Genomic DNA, 6040 nt, shown 5'->3' with positions numbered 1-6040 from the left:
TTCTCTTTTTTGCCCTGCCTCCTTAGAGCTTCCTACCATCCACTCATTTGTCCTGATACCCTGGCACTGAAACAATTGCACCTTGCTCTTAGTTCCTGCTTGTCAGACCCCACTCGAGTAATCAAGCTACACAGTTAACAAGCTGGTGGCAATCAGTCTCCTTGGGAACTAAAAACCTGATGAGAGAGAAGGTCCTTGTCTGGATTAAGGGCTATTTAAAAGGGGAGGAGAGGCATAGCACTAGCTTGGTAAGGTCAGTTCCATAATGAAGACTGACTAGCTTATTTACCTGTGCTATTCAGTATAAGTGACCTGGGAAAATACATGACTTATGAAATGACACTGTTGATGGTGGAAAATTGTTCAGGACAATGAAAAGGAAAACAGAATATGAAAGTTGTGGTAGGATAGTGTAGTATTGAGCAATGCCTCTGACAAAACGCAGCATCAATGCAAAGCAATGAATATGGGGAAAAATAACCTTAAATACATACACCATTACAGCAGCTAAAGTAGTTACTTCCACTCAGGAAACAGTTCCTAGACTCATTTTCTGAAAACATATGGCTCAGAGTTCACTGACTCTGACCTCCGACATGTATTTTGATTTGGTTTATGCCTTTCACAAGAAAGGTGCCAAGAGCTTCTGTATGCCTAGTCGGTAAATATGAGTCTTTCTAGCTAAACCCACCTACTTATAGCTCCTGGTCTTAAGATCTATTCAAGGGAAAATTTAAAGGGCTTCATTCACCTTGCCGTTCTTCCATGGGCACTACAATTTTTGCTATATCCAAGCAAGAAAGATGAATCCTTACCCCTCTGTGTGGCTTTGATTTCTCCAAAGTTGTACCTTTTCCACCTCTGCAAGAGAGACAGAGAAAATTGCTTTCTAGGTCAGATATGGTCATTCTGAGTATGAAATTATTCCCCTTCAGGTTGTCTGCTGCACTCATAGTCTTACAACAGTCTGTTAATTCTAGACCAGTTTGTTATTTTACGTCTAAACAAATAATTTTCTCTTCAACTGTTTCAGCATAAGTATCAGGTAAGGTTGGCCCTGGAGCTGCTCAAGCTACATCTCCTGTACACATGAAAAACATTTGAAAATGATCACCCTTTGTAGACCCAAATATGCTTAAGATTGGCGCTGGCTTTCTCTGAAGCTGTTCATATGAAATTCTGTCACAGATCATAAAAATCATTAAGGGACTATGGGTAGAAAAATGATCTAGTAATACTTGCTCAGAGAATCTCCATAGTTATGTCTCAGTTTCCATCATTTACCATAATTTCTAGCTCATCTTGAACTCCTTGTAGCTAAGTCTCTTACATAATACTCTTTCATATCCCGATTATTCATTTTATATTAAAGAATATCACAGTTTCATTTTCTCTTCTATTAATCATTTTGGAAGTTCAATGCTACATCTGACCAAGAAAATGCTATTTCTTAAAAATAAGAAACCCTGATGATGCATATTTTTGCTAGGTTTTATAGTTAGTAATATTGTGAAAAAAAAAACAATTTTAAAAACACTTAACAAATATTAGGTAAAGCTTAAGATAATTAGTTTAGCCCATATCAGCATTCTATTAAAAAAAAAAAAATTAGTGGGCTAAATCTTAGCTCACTGTGAAAAAAAAAAGTTTACAAGGAAATTTAATTCAGGAGTGCTTCACCAAGAGTTCCCAGCATATATCATTCTGGTGGAAGAGCTGTGGAGGGCAAATGAATTCCAAGGTTCACTTCATGTGCACTTGAATACTATTGAATAAATGAAAAATGATTGGCACTTGAATACATATTGCCTACTGTACTTTTGGAAGCAATGCCAGACCACATACCATATGTTTAAGGACGTTCTTAGATTTTGTCAAAATTACTGAAATTAGTTTACGTTTAATGGAAACAAACACATTTAAGACTAAGCCTCTGGTTTTTTTGGTTGTTTTGGGGTTTTGTGGGTTTTTTGTGGTGGTTTTTTTTTGGTTGGGTTTTTTTTTTTTTGTGCTCTTGAGTACTGCACAGGAATTTGATCTGCCTGAGGCATAGAGAAAGTTTGTTCTCTCCTGCTACTAAAAGTAATGTCAGTGGACTCTCGGAAATAGCACATTCTCAGTATTACTGGAAAATCAGCAAATCATAGAAGCCAGGTATTATTTTGGAGGGGAACAAAGTAGAGAGTAAAGGGAAAAGTTGGCATATATGAGGGTTACAGCTAAAATAGAGTGTGTACTATGAAGCAGAAATATTAGTAATTTTTTAAGGTTTTTGCTTCCCCACTCTCTGCTAGTGCTTGTTTCTGCGTCATTGTTTTTGGTTTTTGTTTCACACTACAACTTACTTTCAATAATTTACAGCTATCTAAAATAATTACAGAAATGATGAAACAGCAAATGGCGGTGGAAAATGCCAACGGAAAGAACTTAAATGTCTACAACAATACTAGACACAAAATGATCATGTTAGAAAACATCACTTTCAAAATCATTATTTTGTTATGCTTAAAGGCAGAGACAGAAACACCAGGATATTTTATGAACCTTTCTAGGCCTCTGAATCCAAGTAAATTTCAGCAAGAGAGTGTACAAAGAAAAGCAATATATTGTTAGATTTGTCAGTAAATTTACAGTAAACAAATAAAAAATTCCAAGTCCATACATGCTCTCGTGAAACCCAAAATATAAAATAGCAATTTTTTTCCCAATTCTGTACACAAACTTAGCAGCAGCACTGATATTTGCAAACAGCATAGCCAGTAAAACAACAGTTCTTAAATTTCCACTGTAATGGTGAAAACACTGTGAGCTGTAAAATTGCATCCCTAAAATATGCATTTAAGGCAAAAAAAAAACCAAAAAAGAAGTATAAAATTACAGCTGGCATAGGTATTTAGTATACAGTAGTGTTCCTTTTACAATTGCAATGCAAAAGAGGGTACTAAGTTTACTGTGGAAGTTTTAAACAAAACTTTATTGTGCTACAACAGAGTTGGTTATTTACAACAGTAGTTTTTTTCAAATGTAGTGGTAAAACGGTTTTCCAGTTACTTTGGAGTTATTATATAAATAGGAAGGATAACTGATCATGTTTGATTGAAATGTTCTGTATATTATATGTAAATGAAAAGGTGAAGAAAGCAAGAAGAGATAGAAGAGGAAGGCTACTGCTGAGAGTCTGTGATAATCTTTGTATTTAATTTTTACTATGTTTCAAATCTTAATTTGTGCATCCTGTGTGGTGAGATAGCATTTTAAGCTGCCACAGGTTGTGACTTTGGAAGGAGGACTTTGGCATTATTCTTGGTTACTATTCACATTGCTTTATAAAACAATTGTTCCATGACTTGAACCAAGCCTGAAAGTTCTAGTCTATCAATCTCAGTTACAAAGCTGTGCTGACTATCCCATCTGCCCAACTTTTTTCTTGTTCTTTCTAGTATATTTCACATTAAACATAGCTGGCTCAAAGTTGGACTTCTTATTCTGCATGTTTTGTGGCTAATGTATTGCCAGCAATTTATTTGGATATCCAGCATCAGCTTAGGATAAATTATGTTCAAGTTGTGTGTGATTTTATTTAGATTTGATTTACAAGGCTTTACTAAGATTTACTTCTACTAAGTATTTTATTCTGCGGTATCATAAATTTTATTTTGATTTGGTTGTTTACCAGTATTGCAGGTGGCCTTCTTTAAATCATGCTACTCAATCACTTTGGTATCATATGTTTGAAAAACCTCATTAAAACATGTATTCAATCGCTGACAGCTGACTTAACTGTAGCCTCAGTTTGCTTATGTGCTGCTAAAAGACTCCTCTCTCTTGTCCTCCAAAATATACCAGGAAACATGGGCCATTGAAGAGTACTGGTTTAGAAGGGAAGAGAAATTTCTGTTGCTACTGTATGTACTACCTTTGTATATCTATTTCATTGTCCAATTGCTGATTTAGTGCAAACTTTCAGCTGATTATCATACTATGAAAACTACTATAATGTTGCAAATCAGCACATTATGATGAGCTGGATATAACTGATATTCCTTCCATGGGATAGAATCTGAACTGCTCAGTAATTTATTGTAAGCCGTACACCTTTAACAATTAAAAATTTCTCTTTTGGCTCAAATAAGTAAGTCTTTGCTAAGACCAGGGACCCATGGCCTCAATTTTGCCATGGTGATAATAGCAAATCAGTGAGAGTTTTGGTAATTAAAAGTGAAATCCATAGGTGTAATACAAATTTCAAGTCAGAATTTAGCTCCTCAGTATTTCTTCTTAATGTAGAAACCCATTCTGAGATGAAATTCTGTAGAGAGATCTTTGTTTTCTCAGAATGACAGCAAGGTCTTTTCAAGGCCTCAGCTTACTGTTCCCTGTATTCAAAAGAGTTATTTTATACCTCTCCTCCAAACGAATATGCTATTTTATTTAAAACTATCTGTAACAGCTGAAAAGGATAAGCACCTCTGGAGCTGGTCTGGGGATAATATGAATGAACAGGTTCCAGGCAGCCTCGGGGGGTTTTTAAGGCCTCTTGAGAAATTCTGTCTTAGTGAAATGGTGCATTGCAGAGAATCAAGTAAGAATCATGGATTTGTCTCAGCAGTTTACTTACTGGTTTCATACAGTTTACGCAGCAGGTGTTATTACCACTTCTCTGTAATAGTCACTTTAGGACGTTTGTCATCCATCTTAATAATGCCATCAGCATTCCAGCAGATGGTAGACATGATTCCATGCACTCACTACTTTCTAAATTGCACCAGAACGGATTTCCATCATATTATTAATTACAAGTGAGAAATACATCACAGACTTGTCTCATGCTGACATTCCCAAGGTTTCTTTTTCAGGCTGGCGAGGATTATGCGTCTTTCTGTTTTTATTTTTTTATATTTCACTGAGATTGAATGATTTGCAGGTGATATTTTAAGGTTGTTCAGCACTAGAATTAACTTCAAATTATCTTTCCGTATTCTCCAGCTAAGCAGTCTCTTGTTTTGAATTGGAATTTGAGATCCTGGCTTTAATGGTAGAATGGCTGTGGTTGAAAGGACTCAGAAATAAATGTCTGAGTGTGACACAAGGCCACATCTTTTCAAATCCAAACTCAATCTGCCACAAATATCATCAAGTGTTATGGGAAATTAGGCAGACAGGAAGACAGCAGGAGGTTGTAGCTTCCTCAGTATATGCATAGTTACCTTAAATGTGTATTTTCAATGTCTTATAAACAAGGTGAGCCTGTAAAGAGTTATGATTGAGAAAAAGTAGTACTTTGGGGTATTTTTATGCTGAGGAATAAGAAAACATTTTCACAAACGAATTCAGAAACGTAATCCGGAGTGCATACAGGAATTAACTTTTGCAGAAAAAGGGATTTCCTATTTAGGCTCTGGGCTTGTAAGCAATAGTAAATTTTAGGAGCCAGTCCAGCAAAGCACTTAGGCATTGAATGTAACTTGAATTGCTATTAAAAATAGTCATTTCAATAGCAGTCCTCGAGTATTTCAAGTTACACTCACAATATAATGCTTTTATGGATCAAGATTTAATGTAACCATTTCTAAAGTAACAGATCAGATTTCTAAATACATAACCTCCTGCTTCATTGTTTTCCTACCTCATCACTCATTCATGTGTCTACTGATTTCCTTTCAAGCTGCACTTTTACCCCTTTCTCTTTGCGCCCACTCCTTCAACCCTTCTTTTTCATTTGTCACATGCACATTCTTTTAGTGGATACATAAATAAAATGAAATTTTGGTGGTAGCTACCTTTTCTTTAGCCAGCACATGTAACAACAGCAGTTAAGATATGATGGCATGGGATGGCGTGGGTAACAGAAGTACAAGAATTGTAGGTATTCCGCATGCATTTTTTGAATATTCTTGAAGACGTCCTTTAAAAGAGATTAAATGCTTTTAACATTAACAGTAGCTCTTGACAATCTGTTTAATGTACTGACTGCAAATTCCTCTTCTGATCCAAGATAGTTCAATGTATACAGAAAAGGTAGCCGTAATTTGGTAAATAG

General features: G+C 35.6%; 1 protein-coding gene across 8 annotated transcripts in view; it reads left to right on the top strand.

Annotated features, from left to right (window-relative positions):
- Positions 1-6040, top strand: part of XIRP2 (xin actin binding repeat containing 2) — a 101947-nt gene that overhangs the window by 27230 nt on the left and 68677 nt on the right. The window lies entirely within an intron of this gene.

Source organism: Struthio camelus, chromosome 6 (genome assembly GCF_040807025.1).
Source record: "Struthio camelus isolate bStrCam1 chromosome 6, bStrCam1.hap1, whole genome shotgun sequence".
NCBI classification, from domain to species: Eukaryota; Metazoa; Chordata; class Aves; order Struthioniformes; family Struthionidae; genus Struthio; species Struthio camelus.
The sequence above is the reverse complement of the archived record's forward strand: the minus strand, read 5'-3'. Positions and strand labels throughout refer to the sequence as shown.